We start from the raw sequence: 24,935 nt of genomic DNA on the forward strand, positions 1-24,935 counted from the left end.
TCTGTCTCTTTTTTTGTGATGCTAAAATTGATCGATGGATTCAGGTGTTGTCAACCTGAATCTTTTATTATCAAGCTCCCATTAAGCTCTTTAATGATTTTAGGCTGATAATCAATGACCAGACCAATCATTTTATTAGGAATTCCAAAGTGGTGATATTCTATCATACCCTTATGATTGACTAGCTGGAATGCTTCTATTAAAAAATGGCTTAAAAAAAGCAAGATGAAATAATCTATGTGTGCTTTAAGAGAATAAATCTGAATTGATATGAAGAATGAGTAGGAAGGTGAGACACTGTGCATAAAGATATAATTCAGGATTCCTAAAAACCATGTCTGTGAGGGAATTAATGACCTGAACAAGGTAATAATGAGCAGGAGAAACTGGCAGAAAATGGGGCTTCAGAACTGGAGCAGGCAATGATATGCCTGACCCATCAGAAGGAGATCATAGAACCTGGTATCTGTGAAAATGTGGGTGCCACTAACAGCAACAGCTAGGACAAGTGGTTTGGAGAAGGTGAGAGGCGATGGATATTATTTTGTCTGTTGTCATCTTTGTTAAAGGAGGCATTCTCTCCCTGCTGCATTTTCTATTGCTTTGGAGAGCCTGATTTTTAAGAGCTTTACAGTGATTTCTGTCAATTCCCTCAGGGACCTCCTTCATGATCTAATGTTTCTCACCATCTGGAAGTGGAAAGATTTTCCCAACATCTAACCAGAATTTTTATCCCCTACTTTTGCCTCTCTGAGCTGCAAACACAACTATTTCAAGGGTTTATGGCTAGGCATTTCCATTTTTTTAAGTTTGAGGAACCGCTGTGATGACTCAGCTAATTTGGAATTCAGAAGGTTGCCTCTGAGGATCTTTTAAATACATAAACAAAGGCATTTTATTCCATTCCATTGCCCCTACTTAACCTTTTTTTCTACCCCTCTAAAAGATTCTTCTCCCTCCTGTGCTCTTCAGTTACAGAGCTGTCACTTCCAAGCCTGGCCTCCTGCTTAAGTAACCTATGTGGACAGTACTTAGTTCTGTGGGTCTTTGCCCATAAATCACTCTCCTACTTTCTAATCATTTATGTTACTGTTCTCCTAACTCCTTTGAGTTGATCCATATTATTCTGGCATCAATGTGCCCAGGCTTGTATTCAGGATTCCAGAGTAAACTTACCAAAGACACCTAAAAAGAGATTTTTCTCTTTTTTTCTCTATTTGGTCACCATGCCATTGGCTTTTTTTTTTTTTTTTTTTTTTTTTTTTTTTTTTTTTTGCATTGCCTGCCAATCCATTAATTCCTCAATGTTTATCAATGTTCTTACCTGATACTGACAAGTCATATTTAACTTAAGATCATAGCATTGAGAAATGAAATACTTTACTGCTTTATTCTGGTTGTGCTATTGCTTGGTTGAGCCATTTAAGTTCAGAGAAATTTCATTCCTGTTGTATCACAATGTAAACAATAGACCTCTTCCTTAAATACTTTATAGAAATTGATTTTTTAAAATGGAAATTTTCAAAACTACACTAGAGCTGGATACATAAAACAATCTCATGTAGAGACTTTCTTGAAAAGTAAACAAACACTTTTAAACGAACAATTCCCTAACCTGTCAAATTTTCATGCATTGCATTTTTTTAATGTGATGGGCGTCTGGGGGACACTTCTGCTTTCATTTCTAATGTATGCAAAGAAAATGAAAACTCAGAGACAGAGCAGTGTACCAAGTTATGCCAACAAGTGGAATTTTTAAGAATAAAGCACAGAGCGTTGGATGGGTTCGTCACTTTCTTTCCATGGGCTATGACTGCTTCTGAGAAAAGTATTAGTCTCATGGTGGATGTGGTTAATGTGTTTTTATTGTTGGAGTGGGCACCCAGTCCTCTGTACCTCACCACCAGCTGAGAAAGCCAGTCACTGAGAAAGAAGGTTTTATATTTGGAGCTGGTAATGGGTGCCAAAGTGGTTGGGGCCTAACATCATGTGTTTCATGACTCTTCAAACCTTGGAGAAGCAATTCGTGTCTCATAATATCTACCTTTGGGGAGTCTGTAAAATAGACCAAGTGACCTTTGAAAAAAGGCAGTGAATCCCTTCTATCTCAGGCTGTCTAAAAGAAGCCAAACCATTCACAGCAGTTTCAGATACAGCCCAGCCCAAGGGACATGAAATGCAGGAGTTAGCCCCACCTGGCCTCTTGGATAAAGATGGGACTCTGTGTTCTCTAGTTCCTGTGTGGGACAAGCAAACATGTTAGAACACGTCAGATCATGGAATAGAAACTGAGTCAAGTTTTCCGCATCCCAGGACTTGTGAAGCCACCACAGAGCATCAGGGCTGATTTGAAGGCCAACATGCTATTCAGTGCATTGGGTGTTGAAAACCCGTAGCCTTGCTGATGTGTGGTTGAGCCCATTGTAACTGGTACGTTGTTAATATTTTAGATATCGCCACTGAAAAACCATTCCTTGTAAAGCTCAAAAGGGATGCATTCTTGAAGTTAAAGTAATTCCTGAACTCTTCAGTCTGCTCATTGAAAAAGATATTTATGATTGAATTAGATCTCAGAATTTTGACCTGATAGATTTATATTTAGATCTCAATTTAGCTAAGCTCTCCAGGTTTAAAGAGTGACCCAGTTAATGAAAAGTGGTTATTTGGTTGATTGAAGGTTCATTTTCCTGCCTGGTATGTGTTAGTGAATTGCAAATATAAAGGACAAGTTAATCTTTTGAAATGTGTGCTGGGTGGCTGATTTTTTATTCTTGCTAAATCTAGGGTCTAAACAAGGTCATATCTTGGAAAAAGAGCTCCAACAAGTCCCAAGAGTGATACTTCCCACTCCCCTTTCACCCCCTATTTATAACCCAGTGAATTCTGGTTAAAATGAACATCCCAGGAAGCTGATAAGGAAAAAATAAATTTTGAGCAGTGTATGTGGAAGAAAAGGTATGGTGTCATGAAAAAGCAGCAACAGATAGTCTTAGCTCCATCTTGTAGCTGGGGACCAGAGAGGTAGGGAAAATGCAGGGCATGCAGTGGAGCCATGCCTCCCATCTATGGCTATGCATGTCACTTCACATCTCCACTGATTGTACTACAGATGCTAGGGTCATTTCCCAGATTTACCATTGAAAACCCTTCCCCAAAGTGTAGCTAAACACCTGTTCTATGGGTAAGAAACTTCTAATAGCCCCAAGTTTCCCTCTCTTGAAATACATTTTCCAACTCAATCACTAACTGATCATTCTTGATTTTACCTCCTATCCCACTTGTTTTGTTTAACATAACATGCTCTAGAATGGCAAATCTGAAACTCTCACAGAATCCTCTCTTCCTTTATTCTCAAAAGCCTAAATGAATTGAAGAAACAAGATGATCATATGCATAATTCAGATTACACTCTTGCGGTGAGGCTGGGGATGGTGATATGGGATGCACTGCACAATCCTTAAAAAAAGATTGGATTCGTGATGCAAGTGCTGACTTTGCTTTTCAGAGTACACCTGAATGAAAAGCTCTGTGGTGGAGATGGAAGGTCATCCAGGACTTGTCATGACCTGCTTAGCAAAGATCTCAAAGTATAGTCTGTCCTCAGCAGGTACCTGTGAATAAGGTCCCTTTGAGTCTGAAATGCCAGAAATTTGTCAAAGCTTGTGACTCATCGGTAACAAACTGTAGAGACAATTAGCTAAATTCATCTAATTTGTTGAAATTCAGTTAGGATTTTAATTTGCAAGTCGAGTGGCTGCAGCTGTTTGCCTTTCAATGCATGTTAAGCCTTTAGGATATCTTCTCTGTAATAATTTTAACAGCATTGAGTTGAAGCACAATCCCCACAACTTCATTGGGCCTAAGTAGTCTATGCTCAAAACAGTATTGGTAAAATAATAAAAGATCCAGGCCATCAAAAGGACCATCTAGACAACTGGAGATAGTTTGACTTTATCCAAAGTGATCATTTCGGGTCATGTTGTATTAGAATATGGACACTTGGTGAGGTTGCCAGTAAGTGATGCTGTTGCATTAGGACACAAGTTGTCCAGGGCATAAAGTGATGAATTCTCCAAGGTTCAGCCTATGAAATATACTAAGAAGCATCCTTTTTTTGGAAAACGCACACTTTTAGTGCTTGTTTGCCTTTCTCATTAATGTCTATGGAAGTTACATGAAGCAAGCAAATAATCACTGTTTAAGAAAAGAGCCAAAGCAAATCGCTATCTTCTCATTACATTACATGTAAGAGGGCAATCCTCTGTGTTATAGGAAATGAAGTTGTGATTACAGTCACATTTTGAACAACTTTCAAAACTTTGCTTGGAAGGAATCCTTGAGGTTTTCCTCCCTTTGCAAATTTTTGTTACATAAAGAGTTAAGGTTTTGATAGCAGTAACCACAAAACATAAGAAAACTTGATTAGTGTTTGTGTATCATCTACCTATATTATTTATTTGTGATGGGGTGTTTTTGCATTTCTTTTTTGTTTGTGTTTGAGTGTGTAGATGTATATGCGTATAACGATATAGGTATAAAAATATCCAGATCACTGTGACAAGAAATTCCCATCCATTGGGAACACATGGATGTGTGTTTCCCATTTATCTCCATGTGTTGTATATGCACCTAAATCAATCTGGCCACAAAAACCATCAGGTTTTTAAAAAACAGATACTGGTTGTACCAAGAGTTAGAAATAGATGAGCACTCTAGGTTTTTCCATAACAAACTTGTGATCAGGTAATCTGTAAAGTTAAAACAAGTGTCAGAAGAAATTCTGACGTAATAGACTATCATTTATTAATAAGCAAGTACGTAATTCATAGAACTGCATAATAAATAGGGTGACTGTCTCCCTTTCCCTAGAACTGTCCCACTTTTGGCACTAAAATCCCAAGTCCAAGAAACACCCAAGTCTTGAGCGAACCAGGGTCTTTGGTTATTCTATATACAATCTTTTCTTTGTTCCCTAACCACTCTTCAGGGTACAGATTAGAGGACTGGCACCAGATTACAGCATTAGACTGCTGAAGAATCGACCACTCTGAATGAGTGCTTTATATGAGGCTTATGAAAAAAAATCTGAAGCAAGATGTAGTCAAGCTTATAGTTGGCATATTGTGGACACAGCCCTCTGGACTACCAGCTGGACACAGAGACACTTAGGACTGGAGCCTCAGGTGCCATTATTAAGGGTAAATTTGAAAAATCTGCTAGACTCCTTTTCATGCAAGAATGGAGTATCTCTAAAATATTTCAGCTTATCCACAAATCTTGAAAACCACCCATTTTATGGTGGAGAACTCATTTTGGCACCTATTATATAATTAGTATTGATTAGTCATTACTTTAACCAAAGAAAATCCCTTTCTAATACTCACTGTTCTATATTTTTAATGTATAATTTTGATCTCAATAGCTTCTGGGGTACAAGTGGTTTTTGGTTGCATGGATAAATTGTATAGTGGTGAAGTCTGAGATTTTACTGCACCTGTCACCTGAGTGGTGCATATTGTACTCAATATGTAGATTTTATCCCTCACTCCCCTCCTACCCTCTCTCTTCTTGAGTCTCCCAAGTACTCACTTACAATAATGGGTGAGGTAACTCAGGAAAGAAAAACCCAATACCGTATGTTCTCACCTATAAGTGGGAGATAAGCTATGGCTAGGCAAAGGCATACAGAGTGGCATAATGGATTGCAAAAGACATTATTGCTGCAAAAGACATTATTTCATTCTTTTTGATGGCTAAGTGGTATTGCATGATGTATATATACCACATTTTCTTTACTCATTGGTTGTTGGGCACTTGTTTGGTTTCATATCTTTACAATTGTGAATTATACTGCGATAAACATACAGGTGTCATTGCTCTATTTTGAAAAGCCTCTACTGTTGATCACCAGGATAGTTAGTTGTAGCAGCCTCAGGTTTTCTGATTACACACCTGCTCATCACCACTAGCGTGTGGAGTAAAACTAACCCTATGCATTTATATAACAGTGTGTATGACCAAATATTTTAGAGCTGAAATACCACATGCTTCAAAAATAAGGAAATCCATAGACTGAGAAACTTGGGACAATATACTCTCTAAGGACAGAAAATCTGAACTATTTGCTAACAAATTTTTCACAATGTCCAGGCTGTCTTATAACAATATCAAACTTCAGCAGAAAGGAGGTCAAGTCAGTTTCTCTAGAAATAACGAGATTAAAGTAAACTCATGCCATTCTAGCGAAATGTTGATCTACCAGAGTTAAGGTTTTGAGGAATGGGGCTTTGGGGAATGGGGCTTGAATTCTAGTCCTCCTTCTACCTCTTAGCAAGTGCTATAATTTCAATAAGTCATTTCACCTTTTTTGAATTTTTGTCTCCTTTGTTGTAAAGAGTGGCTGATCTTCAAAGTCCCTTCTAGCTCTTTTATTTATTATTATTATTATTATTTTTGAGACAGTCTTGTCCTGTTGCCCAGGCTGAAGTGTAGTGGCACGGTCTTGGCTCACTGCAACTTCCGCCTCCCAGGTTCAAGCAATTCTCCTGCCTCAGCCTACTGAGTAGCTGGGACTACTGGTGTGCACCAGCACGCCCAGCTATTTTTTTATTTTTATTTTTAGTAGAGACACGGTTTCACCATGTTGTCTAGGTTGGTCTTGAACTCCTGACCTCAGGTGATCCACCTACCTTGGACTCCCAAAGTGCTGGGATTACAGGCATGAGCCACTGCTCTCGGCCTAGCTCTTTCAAGTGTCCAAAATGTATATTATAATTCCAGGTATACCAATTTTTTACTTCAAGTTTGAGAGAGATAATTAGCTTTTCCTGTGTTTTGCCAGCATTAAGTAGAAATTTGTCTAATTTTTACACTGCTAGTTCTTCAACCATTCTCTTTGACTTTGGAAATGCTAGATGATTTCTCTGAAGCAGAGAATATAACCATGAACACAGTGGTGCTTTGCAGCATCTTTTAAGTGTCTAAGTCTTTTGATGCTTAACAATAGGGAGCATAGGCTGGACCCGGTGGCTCATGCCTATAATCCCAGCATTTTGGGAGGCCGAGGCAGGTGGATCACCTGAGGTCAGGAGTTTGTGACCAGCCTGGCCAACATAGTGAAACCCCTTCTCCACTAAAAAATACTAAAAATTAGCTGGGCATGGTGGTGGGTGCCTGTAATCCCAGCTACTGGGGAGGCTGAGGCAGAAGAATCACTTGAACCCGGAAGGCGGAGGTTGCAATGAGCCAAGATCGCACCACTACACTCCAGCCTGGGCAACAAGAGCGAAACTCCATCTCAAAAGAAAAAAGAAAAAAAAGAATAGGGAGCATATTGTGACCACTGAAGGAGCTTTGTACAAACATTTTGAGTGTGTGTTTACTTCATATTCAAAGACAATGCCCTAAATAGTCATTCCCTAGGAATGCAGAACTTTCAGCTTTGGCATTAAATTTCTCTAAATGGAATTTGCTATACAGATAAAGCACAAAACACAGCAAGCTTTGACTGTGAGGACATTTCCTTTGATAAAACACACTCAAAAAAAGTCAATGAGAATGATATTAATAGCCTCGTGTTTATGTGAGAGCAATGATTTTTATAATGTGAGGTGAAGGTATCCAAACCAATTCTCTGGAATATTTTAGCTGAATTTTCAAACTGGTGTGCTGCCTTAATCTGACACCTAAATCAAGTGATGCTATACACTTCAGGGCACAAATTAGAGGACTGGCACCAGACTACAGCAGTTAGACTGCCGGAGAATCGATACAGGCCATTTAAGCATCAGGACTGCCTATGTTTCATTTTTGACACTGGAGTTTATGCTTATTGAGTGGGGGAGCTTTAACTCTATGGTGGCAATAAACTCATTAGAAAGTGTCAGCTGGGATTATAACACATGTTAAATAAATATCACCAGTGCTCACACACAGTCTTCATTACCTCTTTCCTAGGGTATCTGGATATAAAAGGAGACTAAGCAGTTTTGAGTATAGTGGGATTTAAAAACAATTTCTCTCTCACAGACTTGCTACAAGTGCTTGAATCCCATTATTGGGAAGAAATGCCTATGAGTAGAAGACTTTTCTTTTTTTCTAGGAACTTCTAACAAAATGATATGCCAGCTAACACTGTTAAGAGGATTAGCTCAGTGTGGTCTTGTTAGAATGAAACTCTAATTAGGTATCTGGGAATCCTGTGTTAGACAAACGATCATACTGATAAGGTGTTTTAAGGAAATATGGTCTCTTCAGAGTATGTTCTCCAAAATCACATGAATTTTAAAGGCAATAGATTGACATAACCATTGGCAAGACTATGGTGAATGGAGTCAGAGGAAGCAAAATGCTGGGTAGCAGGACCTTGAGAAATGCCCTTTATAAAATATACTTGTGCTTCTTCTAATCAATGGCTCAGCTCTGCCTCCATCTCAAGTTCTCAACCCCAGCCCTTGCTTTCCTGAACTACATCTTTTTGATCCATAAGCGGAACAGGATCACTACACAGGAAAGCAGTTGGGGCCAGAGATGAACTTTGTCTGCCACACTGCCTGCTCTAGTATTGAGTGTTTACTCAGCAGCTGCGTTCCCGCAGTCAACTGAGAATTCATCAAAGCTTTGCTTTCAGCTCTTCTCTGGGTCCAAATGAGTATAACTCCCCGTTCTGAGTAGAAATTCTTTTTAAATGTCATTGGTTAACTTTTAAATAGTTTTTCTTTTTTTTTTTTTTTTTTTTTTGGAGGAAGTCTCACTCTTTCGCCCAGGCTGCAATGCAATGGCACAATCTTGGCTCTCTGCAACCTCTGCCTCCTGGGTTCAAGCAATTCTCCTGCCTCAGCTCCCTGAGTAGCTGGGATTACAGGTGCAGGCCACCACGCCAGGCTAATTTTTGTATTTTTAGTAAAGATGGGGTTTCACCATGTTGGCCATGCTGGTCTCAAACTCCTGACCTCAGGCAATCCGCCTACCTCGGCCTCCCAAAGTGCTGGGATTACAGGTGTGAGCCACCACATCTGACCAACTTTTAAATAGCTTTAAACTGCGACCCAGATTACCTCTTGTGTTCCATCATTACTGGGTGGGGGTTCTTCATCTGCCCCTTCCAGCCGGTTATCCTCTCCTGTCTTTTGTTTGTTTGTTTTGGAGATGGAATCTTGCTTTGTTGTCCAGGCTGGAGTGTAGTGACACCATCTCAGCTCACTGCAACCTCCGCCTCCCGGGTTCAAGCATTTATCCCTGCCTCGGCCTTCTGAGTAGCTGGGATTATAGGCGCCTGCCACCACACCCAGCTAATGTTTTTGTATTTGTTGTAGAGACTGGGTTTCACCATGTTGGTCAGGCTGGTCTCGAACTCCTGACCTCAGGTGATCTGCCCACCTCAGCCTCCCAAAGTGTCCTGCCTTTAAACAATGTATTTGCTGTGCATTTTCCAAGAATTGATGTTCATTATATAAAATATATCTCACAACAGATAACAAAAGAATTTTTATAACTATCATTGATCCTGTAGACGTCTTCATTTAGTTCACGCACGTAATGGGTCATAGAATTCTTGCAGGATCCACAGTTTACGGGCCCACTGTATCATATATTTCCTAAGACAAGTTGGAAAGTTGGGTCGTTAGGACCAAGGCAAGTTGTTTAATCACTCAAATTACACTCCCGCAACCAACCCATTGTCAAGAACCTAGTAGGTGTGCCCTGCTGGCCTACAGAATGCTAATGCTGAGCCCTGGGCTCTCAGCCTGACTATAGAGGAACAATTTAATGCACTCTTCTGGGAATGGTGCATCTGAAAACTTAGAAATATTTAACTGTCTCCAATAATGAATTGACCTGGAACAATTCCTTATTCAATAAAAAAGTGCTGAGTTTTAATGAAAAATAATGAAGCCATCTACTACAATGTTAATCCATGCAAAGCACCTGGAAGAGGGCCCGGCACGTAGTAAGTGCCTGTACTTATTCTCCACTTGACCCCTTAGCAAGACTCCCTCCCCCACCGGTCATTCTCCCATCTTCTCTGGCCTGCTGTCTTCCCAGAAAATAGGACTTCTATGTAGGACTACATCAACCAAATTCCCTTGCCAGCCAGCTTCAGTTTGGGGCCAGCCAATAGGAGGAAGTGTCAGGGAACCAGTAGGCGGGAGAAGATAGGATAGGGAACTTCCTTCCTGCCCCCTCCGAGTTCTGCCTCCCTCACTGGCAGTAACCCAGCGCCTCCATTGCTGACCTCTACCGACCTTCACCTGTGGTCCTTCCTCTACTGCAGCAGTGACACTGTTTTCCTCCTTTGTTCTTCCACCCCCATGTAAGTTAATGCCTTGCCTCTCTTGCTGGTCCCTGGGTGCTTCAGCATGCCATTTTTGGTTCCTTAATGCTGCCCAAATCTCTGTAAGTAGGCCCTTCACTAAAGACTATTAACTTACATCAGTGGTTCTCAACCCTGGCTGCACGTGACCACCAAGGGAGCTTTTGAAAACTACCAGTGCCTGGGATGGCATTCCCAGAGATTATATACTGTAACTGGCCGGGGTGGGTTCCGGCCACTGGTGTTGTCTAAGAGCTTTGTAAGTAATGAAGCCAGCGTTAAGAGCCACTTATTGAAATCACCTGAGTGAATTCCAGCCTCCTGACTGATAGAGCGCTCAGTGAATGTTACCTGTTGTGGTTGTCATTACAACTACTACTACTGCCACTTTTATTTCTACTGTGCTAATATTAATAGTTTTCCCCAGTTTACAGATAAGGAAACTTACACAGAGGTTAAGTAATTTTCTGAAAATCACATAAGTTAGAGTTCCATTTATTTGGCTGAAAAGCTCACGTTCTTTATGCTTTTTTTACTATGATATCTTGCAAAGGTCAGGTCTTCTCGAACTTTAAGGTGCATATGAAACACTTGGGGATCCTGTTTAAGTGGAGCTTTTGATGCAGGAGTTCTGAGGCCTGAGATTCTGCTTTTCTGATAGCCTCCCAGGTGTCGCCAATGCTGCTGATTCAATGACCACCCTTCGAGTATCAAAGTTGTAAACAATTAGCCACTCTTTTTTTTTCAAACCTTCAAAAATTCCTCCGCTATCCTCATCATTTTCACCTGATGACCTTGCAGCCCACCTTACTGAAAAAAGGAGGTTTCCAAAGAGATTCTGCCAGACTCACACCGTTACATCTACCCACTTTCCCACGTTTCCTACATACCGTGCCTTCCCACCCATAGCCATAGATGAAATATTTGTACTCACATCCAGAGCCATTCCATCCATTACACGAGATCCCATCTGCTCTTGCTCACCCAAGAGTATTTCTTCATGAATGCGCTCCAGTTTTGCATCGTTTTTTCCTCCATCTTAAATTGTTTCCATTAGCATAACATGCAAATATCATTTTTAAAAATTTAAAAACAAAAAACTTAGTTTGAATCCATCCCCCCACCACCAACTTCCACTCCAGTTTTTGTACTTATTTTCAAACAAATTACTCAAGTTTTTTTTACTTGGTTTCCAATTGTGTTTTTCTCAGTTAGACCCACTCCACCTTAATCAGCCCTCATCAAGGTCATCAATGTGATTCATATTGCTAAATCCACTGGGCATTTCCAGTCTTCACCTTTCATTAGCATTTGGTACTTTTATAACTCCCTCTCCCTTGATACGGTTTCTGTACCTTGGTCTTTAGAACACCACATTTTCTTGTTTTTTTTTTTTTCTTCCAGCTCTCTAACAACTCCTCTTCTTCCTCACTGGCTCTTCCTCTTATCTCTAACCTCTTTGGCAAGCTCCAGGGCTCAATCTTTGGTTCTCTTTTCTATGTACATTTACTTTTTTGATGATGTCCTATAGCACCATAGCTTTAAATAGCATACATATGCCAAACTTATACCTCCATCTCAGATCTTTCCAAACTCATAAATCTAGCATCCTATGCAACATCTCCATTGGTATATCTAATGGACATTTGAAACATAACATGTTCAAGACTGGACTTCTGATATTCTTTCCTAAATTTATTTCACTTGGAGTTTTCCCCATCTCAGTTGATGCAACTCCATCCATCCTGTTGCTAAGGCTAAAAATCTTGAAGTCATCCTTGACTTACCTCTTGTTTTCATACCTCATGTCCAAGCTAACATGCATTCCTATTGACTTTTCAAAATATATCCAGAATGTCGCACTTCTTACCACCTCTACTACTACTAGTACTACTACTGCTGCTGCTACTACCCTTTACTGAGCTCCTTGCTTGGATTTATTGCAATAGTCTCTGAAACAATTTCTTGATTCCATACTTGTTACCTAATGCAGTCTATTTTGAAAAAGCAGATAGAGTGACCCTTTTAAAATGTGAGGTGGTTCTTATGGCTCCATTGTTTAATATCCTGTAAAAACTTTCATTTCACTCAAAGAATAAGCCAAAGTTTTTATATCAGTTAAAGGTGTCTGCATAGCCCACCCCTCTTCTTACCCTTCCCAACTTTACTTCTCTGGCCTTGTATCCTGCTAATTTCCTGCTTGATCATTTTCTCCGGGCATATTGGCTTCCATGATGCTCCTTGGAGCTTCCAGGCACGCTCTTCCCTTCTTGCCTTTGCACTGGGCTTCCCTTGTCCCTAGAATGCTGTTCTTTGAGTATCTGCATGGATAGCTCTTAATTTCTTTCAAGCTTTTGCTCACATGTCACTTTCTCAGTGAGTCTTATCCTAATTACCCTATTTAAAATTGCAACTGTCCTTCATCCAGTACCTCTCTCTGGCTTCCCTGATTTCCATGACTCTGCTCAATTTTTTAATTTTTTTTTTTGCAGTATGCAATTTTCTTATTTATTATGCTTGATACTTATTACCTGGAGTATAAGTTTTCAGTAGAACAGGGATGCTTGGTTTTGGTTTTCTAACATTTTTAAAGTACCTAAATGAGTGTCTAGCACATAAATTTACTCAAACAATTTGTTGAAACAAATGAAGAACAGTTGTTTGTTATAGTTTTAAGATGACAGATTATAGAATACACTTAATCAAGAGCCGAGAGTATAAGTTTTCTAAGTGTGGTAACAAGACTCAGACATAATACACAAACAATAAAAACAAAAATTTCACCTCTTTCTAGACCTCGAAAGAGATTTAGTCATTTCTTTGGACTTCTGGCTATTTAAAAGTGGGATCCATTGACATGTGAAAAAAATTTCTAAGTTTTGCCCTTGTCTAATATCTCAGTCAAAGTAAACAACTATTTCCTTTTTTCTATGCTCAACAGCATTTGCCAGCATTTTATAGTATGAAAAAATGTCTCATGGCATGGAATTTAGGCTATTGACAGACTGTATAGGGGAATCTAGAGACGATGAGGTGATATTCGCGTTTCACTGCCCAGAGCCCTTGGGGTAATGTTCTCAAGAGGAGTCAGTAATTGGAAGCCAACTAAACAGCTTTGTTCCCCTCAAATGCAAACCTGGTTACTTTATCAAGCAAACAGATATTTATTGCTTTCAGGCAGAAAATAATAAGTCAGGCAGGTTTACAAGCCCCCTTTCCATCTTAAAAGCATTTTTGTCAGCTGCTTCACCCTCAGAGAAAATTACCAAATCAAACCTTGAAAGGTAGATGATTAGTGGGTGTCACATGCAACATCTCATTTCTCTTCCGGGTGGGGATATGGAGATGCTATTGACCCCCCACTTAGGAAAAAATACATGTTTGACAGTAGAGATGTCCGAGGGCTTTTTCTTGGAGCATAAACACCATGTAACCATATGATAATGTAGAAAAGCAAAGGAACCTGGCATGAGGCACTCGGGAAAGCTTAGATCATGGTTTATAAACAATGGTAGAATAGCTGACACTTATTATGGGGGAGAGAAGAATCTCATGTCTTCTCCCCAAAAGTAATTTGGAACAAGCTGAATGGGGTCACCTGGAAAGCCTCTTCATCCTTTTTGATTATCCTAATCTTTCAAAAACCAGTTTCTACACCTCTCAGGAAAATCCAGGGAAGAACAATGATGGTTATGATAAATGGTGAGAGTCTTTAAAAGTCCAAATGCCAAGTTCAGAGAGCATTCAGTAAGGTTCTCCAAACACAGAGGGATACCTGTGATTTTTCTACATTTCAATCATTATAATAAAGATTTAAAAAATACCTACAGTGACTGTGAGAGAGAGTTGGAAGGTCTTGTGTGCCTTTCAAAGTCAGGAAAAGCCAAGACCAAAGGAGCCTGAGGAAACTTTATCTGAACCAGGGTGCAGACATTGGAAACAAGTGGAATGGGAATCCAAGCATGGCTTGCAGATTGAATGAATATGTGTTCTACACACGTTATGGTGTTTTTATATGGGTATACCACTAGATAAGGTCTATAGGAATTCTTCAAGCTAGTCTCAGAGTTGCATGAGAGCCAGCTACTAACAGTCAACTCTGCCGCCTGCACCAGCTGTGCTGTCAGCAGAGTGAGGAGACTCATCCAGTGTTCCCTTTATGTGTTGTGTTTAATTATCTGTCATTTCACATGCATGGAGTATCCTTCTCCCAACATAGGTAACTGCTTGAAGGTGATGGAAATGCATGGTATTTGTAGATAGGCCTAGCTTTGTGTTTAGTAGTGCAGTAGAGAAGAAACTGTAGGGGAGAAGAAATCTTTTCTTATCCATCACGTGGTTCATGGTTGAGACCCCTGTAAAGAAAGACAGACTAACAAGAGAAAAGCACACAAATTAAATGTAAGTTGTACATGACACAGAAGCCTTCATAAGGAAATGAAGACATGAAGAAATGGATAAACCTGTGTATTTTTATGCTAAGTCTGATGAAGAAGTGGCCTTGGAAAAGAAGCATGATTAGTTAAAGGTGCATGATCTAATGGTAATAAATTTGGGGAAACTTAGCAAGTCCTGTTTGTCCAGATTCTTTTCTGTGTCCCTATATCTTCAGAGATAAGGATATGCCTATCATCCAGGTATACAGTAGGTGCCTCTGGAAAGAACCTGCTTTGGGAGAGAAGGACCAAGGAAAGATGAGAGTGGCCTTCGTTTTTCTGCTGTTTTTTCAAATGGCAAAGTGCCATATATTGGAGTGGCATGTCCTGAACTCCATCATTAACTGTAAGTAAAGGGCCACTCATTTAACATCTGAGTCTTATTTTCTTAATTCTATTTGCAAAATGGGAAGTTAATCAAAATAATAACCTTCAACACAGTGTAAGGATCCAGTGTTGAAAGTGATTGTAAATTCTACAAATGTTAGTTTCCCAAGTGACATGTAACTGTGTGGCTCACGGTATAAGTCAGTTAGTTATAGTTTTTCATCTGATTTTCTTGGTCTTTGCTGAACCATCTCAATCATGTTTTTTTAAGAAATTGGGTTCTCATTTGGGGAAGGATGTCATGAGAAAATCAGACTGCACCTCTTTAGTACAGCCATTGTGTGCCTGTTGTCTCTGCTTACCTAAATATTTTACTTTCATGAACTTCTACAAAGTTCTACCAGGGCTATTGATACCTTCTTCTCCTCCTTACTCCTCTAACTATGCAAATTGGTGTCTCTGAATAGCATCAAGAATGGGCATTTCATTCAGTTATTGCCTCTAGAGATGTTTTAAAAGGCAATAGAATATTTACATGGGTTTAATACCTTGGGCTTCAATTATATATACATTATTTTTTTTTCTTTTACAGTTCTCATTCATGCCCTTAATGACCAAAATACTACTTGCCACCTGTAGGAGTGATTATATTAGCAGAAGGGACATTAGAGACATTTGTAGAACCCAAAATGATGCCTTTCAGGAAGTATACGTTCTGTTTACCAGCAGAAAGCTGCCACTGGTGTAGTGTATATAGATAAGACACTAGGAAAAGGATGTTAAAAATAGATGAGGCAAAAAATCAGATTACTTCTCCAGCAACAATTACCATAGAACCAACCACGAATTACCAAGGTGAAGGATAGGATATTAGAAGCATACACAGAAAGAGAGGTAAATGAACAGAAGATATAGGTAAGTGGATACAGGCCAAGATCTTTCTTCTGAACAAGTTTCTTGTCAAAGTCTTACATCTTTTTAATAATTTCTTTTTCTTTTCTGTCTTAGTACTGATTCTTTTAAGAAGGGCCACAGTAGTTACAAAGTTATAATTATTTGCTGAAGTTTTCTTTAAGAAATAGTGCAGAAGACCATATTGGTGATTATAACTCCTTGTCATTAATAAGGAATATACCAATTGATCTTGTAAGACCTTTTTTTTTTTTTTTTCCTGGATAGTCCTTTGGTGAGCCAGAACTTGCCATAAATAACTTGTATGGTTTTTGGTCATTTTTCCCAATACAATATAAAGGGCTTTTTAAAGTGTGAGACAGGGTCTCTCTCTCTCTGTCGTTCAGGCTGGAGTGCAGTGGCACAATCATAGCTCACTGCACTCTCAACCTCCTGAGCTCAAGCGATTCTCCATCTCAGCTTTCCAAGTAGCTGAGACTACAGATATACATCACTATGCCTGGCTAATTTTTGTATTTTAGGTGTTTCATCATGCTGCCCAAGCTGATCTTGAACTCCTGAGCTCAAGCATTCCACCTGCCTCAGCCTCCTAAAGTTCTGGGATTTACAGTTGTGAGCCATTGCACCTGGCCCATAATTTTAATAATGAACCTTGTCCTAGATGCCAAAGAGTCAATAGTGGAATGCTGGAAATCTATAAAGTAAAAGTAATAGTTTATGTTTCTGCAGGATTACATTCTAGAGCTCTATAGAGTATCTTACCTAATCTTCCCTCCAAAAGCTGGATACAGTTGATACTAACCATTCTTTTTTTATAGCTGAAAAAACTTGATTAATAGTGGCCTGCCTAAACATCTGAAAGCCCATTCTTTATCTGCCTTCATCTTTCTTTCTTATGTGATAACCTCTTTTTTAGGGAAAAAAATCTATAGAATGGAAAGTTTAATAAAGCAAGTTTTTATATCCCATTCTCTCACACGGGGTCTCTTTCAGTCTACCTTTCCTTTTTATACCTGTCACTGAAATTCCTTTCCATTTTCACCTTTTCCTTCCCAATTTGAGGACAAGGTTAGAAAGAAAGTGGAATAGGACACCTTATGCTATAGCCATGAATAATAAGGTATTTCTGAGAGCTAATTAAACTAAAGAGCTTTTGCACAGCAAAAGGAACAGTCAGTGGAGTAAACAGACAACCCACAGAGTGGGAGAGAATCTTCACAATCTATATATCTGACAAAGGACTAATATCCAGAATTTACAACAAACTCAAATCAATAAAGAAAAATAAGTAAGCCCATCAAAAAGTGGGCTAAGGACATGAATAGACAATTCTCAAAAGAAAATATACAAATGGCCAACAAACATAAAAAAATGCTCAACATCACTAATGATCAGGGAAATGCAAATCAAAACCACAATGTGATATCACCTTACTCCTGCAAGAATGGCCATAATCAAAAAATCAAAAAACAGTAGATGTTGCCGTGGATGCAATGAACAGGGAACACTTCTACACTGCTGGTGGGAATGTAAACTAGTACAGCCACTATGAAAAACAGGGTAGAGATTCCTTACAGAACTAAAAGAACTACTGCTTGATCCAGCAGTTTGACTACTGCGTATCTACCCAGAGGAAAAGAAGTCATTATTCAGAAAAGATACTTGCACATGCATGTTTATAGCAGCACAATTCACAAGTGCAAAATCATGGAACCAACCCAAATGCCCATCAATCAATGAATAGATAAACTGTGGGGGTGTGTGTGTGTATATATATATGTGTGTGTGTACATATATATACACACATATATATACATACACATATATACATATATACACACACGTATATACATATATGTGTATATATGTTGGAATACTACACAGCCATAAAAAGGAATTAACAACATTTGCAGTGACCTGAATGAGATTGGGTGAGACTACTATTCTAAGTGAAGTAATTCAGGAATGGAAAACCAAGCATCATATGTTCTCACTGATATGTGAGAGCTAAGCTATGAGGACTCAAAGGCATAAAAATGATACAATGGACTTTGGGGACTTGGGGGGAAGGGAGGAAGCGGGATGAGGAATAAAAGACTACAAATATGGTGCAGTATATACTGCTCAGGTGATGGGTGCTCCAAAATCTCACAAATCACCACTAAAGAACTTACATAACCAAATACCACCTGTACCCCAATAACTTATGGAAAAAAATCCCCTTAGAAAAGATATTTATTGGATTTTATAAATCCGGAAAGAAATAGTTTTAAGGAAAATTAACACTATCAATGTTGGCTAAAGAGAACATACAAAACTTAAATATATCAATAAACATGATAAGATGGGAAAATTTTTAAAAATATTGTCCAAAGTTACTGCTGTTTAGACTTACAGATGAACTCTTTCAGTCTTTGGAAGATAGATAACAGAATATATATAGTGTCTTAAAGTACAGGTAAAAAAATAGAAGTGTGCCATTAATACTTGACCAAGTATCACACAAAAGGAAACTTCAGGCAAATCTCACTGAAGAACATTGATGCAACTGACCAAAGCCAATAGCAACGCGGAAGTTTTAAACAGTTTAACTTTTATGTGAATACCCGAGTTATAAAAGCAAAAAGGTTTATTATAAAGCTTTTTATAATTCTAACTTCATAGAGTTGATCTATTATGTAGCCAATTTTTATGGACCGTGAGGTTACTTTGATGATTAAGACAATATGAAGGAAAGGATCCTAGATCAGAATTGCCATCACATAGCAGAGAAATTAAAAAAAAAAAAAAATCATGATTCAAACCGAAAAAGTAGTTGCCAATGGATCAAAGCTTTTCACAGTTTGCCTTGTAATTCTTAGGTTAAACTGACCCAGAAGCCTACAAAAGAAAGCATAGGAATAGTTTGTCTGGTTAGTCAGCAAAACTTAGTAGTCCACCATCTCTAGCACAATATTTGTTCACTTTGGGAAGCTTTCATGTGTGACTTATTTTCACTCATTGGAGGCCTTGGTGTCCATTCTGCGGTTGCCACTGGGGACACTGTGGCAGGGGTTTTCCTTCACATTGTTGTTCACAAAATGAATGACTGCCAACTTGCTTGAGGATGAGATTAAAAACTGATACATATTTTTTTTTTTCTCCTGTAATGTACCATCCAAGTTATTTGGCTTCATAAGAGAGTGGGGACTGTTATCTCTTTCTTTAATTTCTGGACAAGGCAGTTTAACCCAGGATTAAATAAAATTAAACCATAAAATATTAAATTACAGGGCTGCTTGGTACAATTAACAGGTGAATATGCTCTTTGATTCTCTAACATGGAAACAGAGTATGGCAGATTTCTAAAGTTTTGTCATAGAACTTTTTCTTCAAAGAGTACAACTGTTCAATAAAATATACTTTGGGAAACCCTAGACATATTCCAGTAAAAGTTAAGAACAGTAGAAGCATGTCGGATATCTCTATTTTTAATCATTATTTCTGAAGGGCTGGTACAAGACAACAAAATAAGGAATTTAATGATTTGATGTTTTAAAAAAGAAGATAACATTTTCATTTGAAGATTGTGATTTTTCTCTTACAGAATACAAAAGAATTAACTAAAACACTATTAAAATTTATTTTAAAAAATGCAAAAGAACATTACTATAGCATACAACCTGTCCTAAAAAAAAAAAAAAAAAAAAAAAAAAGGTTACAATGTAAAATAAAACCCTTAAAGCTCCCTTTCTGGCCTTCAGATGAGCGCTTGTTTTAAAAGAGAAAAATGCAAAAATCAACTTTTGATTTGGTGAGAACTCTTGTTGAAAATTTCATAAAATGATTTTTCTGGTGTTCATGTACCCACTTGGTAGACTCTGTCGTATCATGGATTTAAGTCTGCCAAGTTCAACATCCTACTTTTTATTAAAAATCTCTTTCTGGCTAAGAATAAATGCTTCTTAGACTTCTTCATTTTCATCACCAGCACTAGCAATGGTTTATTTCTCCCATAAGAGCCATTTTTCAAAAATATATGAAGTTTTTATCACTTAAGAACAGTTACTGCTCATGAAAGAGAAAGAAGAACAGAGCTAAGGCGAGCCACTTACAGGATGAGAAGAAGCCAGCTCACTGTTCATGAGTAGTGGTATTGGGACAGGTCTCCACATATCAGGCCATTAGTTTGTACAGTTAAAATCCATGCCACCACAAAACTACTCATCACTCTGTGGCATGAACCCTTGAGGTTGCCTCCAAAGAATACAAACTGTGTTATTAAATCCCTGAATGCCAAGAGTCTACTGAACTACAAATAAATACAGTAATAATACTTATCATCACCAAGAAGGTTAGGTTTATTATTTTTATATAGTCTTAAAACATTTCACTCTAGGCCACCTAGGATTAACTAATTTTAGCTAAAAATATCGCACAGGATGTATCGTTTTTGCCACCTATTAAAAAGTGTGTGTAATATCTGAAATTTGTGAGAGATTGTGTACTCTAATAACAACATAAGTGCATTCGGCAATGAATAATGCATGGGCATCTTCAAAATAATAGTGTGTGGAAGATTATGGATCATCTAACATTAAATAATTCATCTGCTTGACTGCTCTTACATCATAGGTTATGAGTCTCATTTAACACATTGGGAAGCATAGACACTAAAAAGTTAACCGGCCTTTTTAGGGCTTTATGGGAAATTGTTGGGAGATGAGAATGAAAGATCAAAAATTCTTAGCTTCAAGCCATTTCTTCTGTTCTTTAGATTTTGGTTTTCTGATTAGAAAATTTTCTAATTTTAGCTGATTGAATATTCTTGACATGCTATTGAGATATATTTAAAGCAGAAGCAATATGCAGACTTATATATAGAAGAATGTAACAAATCATTTAAGGTCAGTCGAAGTGCCTGGAAGTTGCATGTAATTACTACATGGGGAAAGAGAATCTCTCTTAGCCTTGGAGATCTTAACTGAGACCCAGAATACTGAAGCAAACCACCCATTGGAATTGAGTGCTTTGTTTATTTGGGAGGCAATTTAGAGCAAGCAGAATGAAGCCAATAGAAGGTGTGAATAATCAGCCTGTCACTGTAAGTCATTAGTTGCCAGGCCCACTGATAACTGCTCTACCCAAAGGTAAGAAATCTTAGATATGTATTTACTAATTCCTGTTTTTCACTGTTGAAGATGTTCATAGAGCTTCTGTGCCCTTCTCCTCTCTGCCTGTCCTATTTGAGCTTAACATGTTCCAGTGGCCGGAAATTGCTCTCAGTCAGAGTGAGGTGTAGATGAGAAGCTTTGTTTGATGTATGAACCTGCAGGTGTATATGGGAACAGTGAAAGCAGAGAGGATATACGTGGTCAGCAAAGGCATCGGCTACAATTCACCTCTGGTACTACCCACATTCACTCCTGTCCGAAGTTGAGTTAAATTTGTCTGATTAGAAATTCTTCAAAGTCATGGCCAGACAAACAATTTTTTGAAAGACTCAGAAAAATGATTAAAGTGATCATCTGTAGCCTACTGCTGCAGCTGGTTTCAAGATCATTATTTATATTGATCATCTTCCTCTGTCATGCCTTCTAGATTCCTCTCACTCTCAGCTGCTGTAGACTTTTGCCAGGGAGGTAACTTGTACTCTCATCTATGAAAATGCTCCCCCATTTTTTCATTTCAACCTTTGTCAAACTTAGTTACTGCAACTACCCATCCATCGCTATTACTGGGCATTGAGCACCAAGACACATTCCTATTAAATCCTCTGATTTTTTCCCCTTGCCCTCATTATATAGCAGCAACAATATCTTCTCATGATAGTCAGATACTTCAGTCAGTATAGTTATTTCTTTGCCTTTTGGTCTAGTCCCAAGGGACTAGGTGGTACCAGTAGCTTTGGGTTTAGTGAAACCCATATTCTGTCCCCCTCGTATAAAACTTCCTTTCCAGCAATAGAACTTACAATCCATCAGAGCCTGATGTAAAGATAGAAAGCACAAATTTCCCAAGTGGGCCACTGAAAACAATGGTAAGAATAGCCACTTCTTACCTAACCCTTTGTTTCATGATCTCATTTTCTATCTGTAATCAACATAGGCCATATAACGCTTATCGATTCAAAGTGTATTCTCTATTTCGAAGGATAGCACCCTAACTATGCATGCTGTCATGCCCAAGTTGGATGGCTATAAAAAGCCATCTCAACATTCTATCAGTCAGACCAGCAGCTTTGAGTGCTGCTGTTTATGGTAGAATCAGTGAACCCCACAATCTATACTTCCTATGTCACCACAGTATGGATCCTTTGAGTCTGAGGCAATATTACATTGGTAAATCAGATATTTTGAGACTTTGGGTAGTTGTGCTAGCCATTCCACTTTGTTTCAAACCCATCCTAACTTGAATATATCATAAGTTGAAAATGCTTTCAATAACTTACAGAATATCATAGTATAGCCCAGCCTATCTTAAACGTGCTCAGAACGCATACATTAGTCTACAGTTGGGCAAAATCATCTAACACAAAGCCTATTTTCTAATGGAGTGTTGAATATCTCATGTAATTTATTGAATACTGTACTGAACATGGAAAACAGAGTGGTTGTATGGGTACTCACCATTAATATACACAGCTGAAAGCACACTGAGTCTGAAGAATGTTTGAAGAATTGGAGTACAATCAATTGCTGGATGATGGGGAGGCTACAGCAACAGGGTTATTAATTTCTGTCTCTTCTGATGAGGCTCAGGAATAGCTGGTAGAAGGCACTGGTGCTTGGACACTTAATGGTTTAGCAGGCATAGTGTTAGTCAAGAAGATATCAAGTATTGTTTACCCTCGTGAGTGGCTGGCTGCCTGGGAGCTGTGGCTCACTGCTACCACTACCCAGCATCAAGAGAAAGTATCATACTGCATATGCTAGCTCTAGAAAAAGATCAAAATTCAAATTTCTATGTACAACTTTTACTGAATGTATGTTCCTTTCACACCATGGTAAAGTTGAAAAATTATAAGTTGATCTATCATAAGTAAAAAAAAAATAATAATGGCCATTCCACTTGGGGTGAGATGATATCTCATTGTGGTTTTTATTTGTATTTCCCTGAGGTTTAGTGATATTGAGCATTTTTTAATACAGCTATTGGCCATTTGTATGTCTTCTTTTGAGAAATGTTTATTCATGACCTTAGCCTACTTTTAAATGGAATTATTTGTTTTTGTTGTTGTTGAGTTGTTTGAGTTCCTTGTATATTCTGGATATTAGACCCCTGCTGGATGCATAGTTTGCAAATATTTTCTGCCATTTAACAGGCTGTCTCTTCAGTTGTGATTGTTTCCTATGTTGTGCAGAAGTATTTTAGTTTAATATAGTTTCATTTATCTATTTCTGTTTTTTGTTTTCTGTGCTTTTAAGGTCTAATCCATAAAATATTTGCTTAGACCAATGTCCTGAGGCATTTCCCCTATGTTTTCTTCTAGTGGTTTTATAGTTTTGGGTCTTACATTTAAGTCTTCAATCCATCTTGAGTTGATTTTTGTATATGGTGAGAAATAGAAATCCAATTTCATTATTCTGCATATGGATATCTAGTTTTCCCAGCACCATTTATTGAAAACAGAGTTCTTTTCCTAGTATGTTCTTGTTGTCTTTGTAAAAAAAAAAAAAAATTAGTTGGCTGTAAATACATGGATTTATTTTGGAGTTCTCTATTCTGTTCCATTGGTCTGTGTGTCTGTTTTTATACCAATTACATGCTGTTGTGGTTACTATAATTTTGTAGTATATTTTGATGTCAGGTAGTATAATGCCTCTAAATTTGTTCTTTGTGTTGAAGATAGCTTTGACTATTCAGGCTCTTTTTTTGTTTCCATGTGAATTTTAGGATTGTTTTTCCTATTTCTGTGAAAAATGACATTGGTATTTTGATAGTGCGTGCATTGAATCTGTAGATTGCTTTAGGTAGTATGGTCATTTCCATTTGTGTCCTCTTCAGTGTCTTTCTTCAGTGCTTTGTAGTTTTTCTTGTAGCGATCTTTCACCTTTTTGGTTAAATTTATTCCTAGGTATTTTATTTTGGTAGCTATTGTAAATGGAGTTACCTCCTTGATTTCTTTCTCAGATAGTTCATTATTGGTGTTATAAATACTACTGATTTTTGTATGTTGATTTTGTGTCCTGCAACTTTACTAAACTTTTTTTTTTAATCAATTCTAAGTTTTTTTGTGAGGTCCTTAGGTTTTCTAGATATGGGATCATGCCATCTGCAAAGACGGACAATTTGACATCTTCTTTTCCAATGTGGATGCTATTTAGGTGTTTTATTTATTTATTTAGCCTGATTACTCTGCCTAGGATTACCAGTACTATATTGACTAGGAGTGGTGAAAGTGGACATCCTTGTCTTGTTCTGGTCCTTAGAAGAAAATCTTTTCTGCTTTTCCCCATTTACTATGATGTTAGCTGTGAGTTTATCATATATGGCCTTTATTATATTGAGATATGTTCCTTCTATGCCTCGTTTGTTGAGAGTTTTCATCATTAAAGAATGTTAAATTTTATCAAACGTTTTTTCTGTATCTATTGAGATGATATGGTTCTTGTCCTTCATTATGTTGATGTGATGTTTTACCTTTATTGATATGTATATGTTGAACTATCCTTGTATCTCTGGCAAAAATCCCACTTAATCTTGGTATATTAGCTGTTTGATGTGCTGTTGGATTTGTTTTGCTAGTATTTTGTTGAGGATTTTTACATGTATGTTCATCAAACATACTGATTTCAGTTTTATTATTGTTGCATCCTTGTCTTGTTTTAATATCAAGGTAATGCTGGCCTCATAGAATTAATTAGAGAGAATTTTCTGTGCTTCAATTTTTTGAAATAGTTTGAAGAGAATTGGTGTTAGTTTTTTGTAAATTTGCTAGAATTCTGCAGTGAAGCCATCTGGTCCTG

At 38.0% G+C, this 24,935-nt stretch overlaps 1 long non-coding RNA gene across 1 annotated transcript in view; it reads left to right on the forward strand.

The window, feature by feature from the left end:
• The first annotated feature begins 10,195 nt into the window (after positions 1-10,195).
• LOC134739994 (uncharacterized) overlaps positions 10,196-24,935 on the forward strand; it is a 129,681-nt gene continuing 114,941 nt past the window's right edge. Inside the window, exon 1 of the long non-coding RNA XR_010127164.1 lies at positions 10,196-10,312. This is a non-coding gene — a long non-coding RNA (uncharacterized LOC134739994). The remainder of the gene's footprint in view (positions 10,313-24,935) is intronic.

The sequence above is a fragment of the Pongo pygmaeus genome, chromosome 7 (genome assembly GCF_028885625.2).
Source record: "Pongo pygmaeus isolate AG05252 chromosome 7, NHGRI_mPonPyg2-v2.0_pri, whole genome shotgun sequence".
In the NCBI taxonomy this organism is placed as follows: Eukaryota; Metazoa; Chordata; class Mammalia; order Primates; family Hominidae; genus Pongo; species Pongo pygmaeus.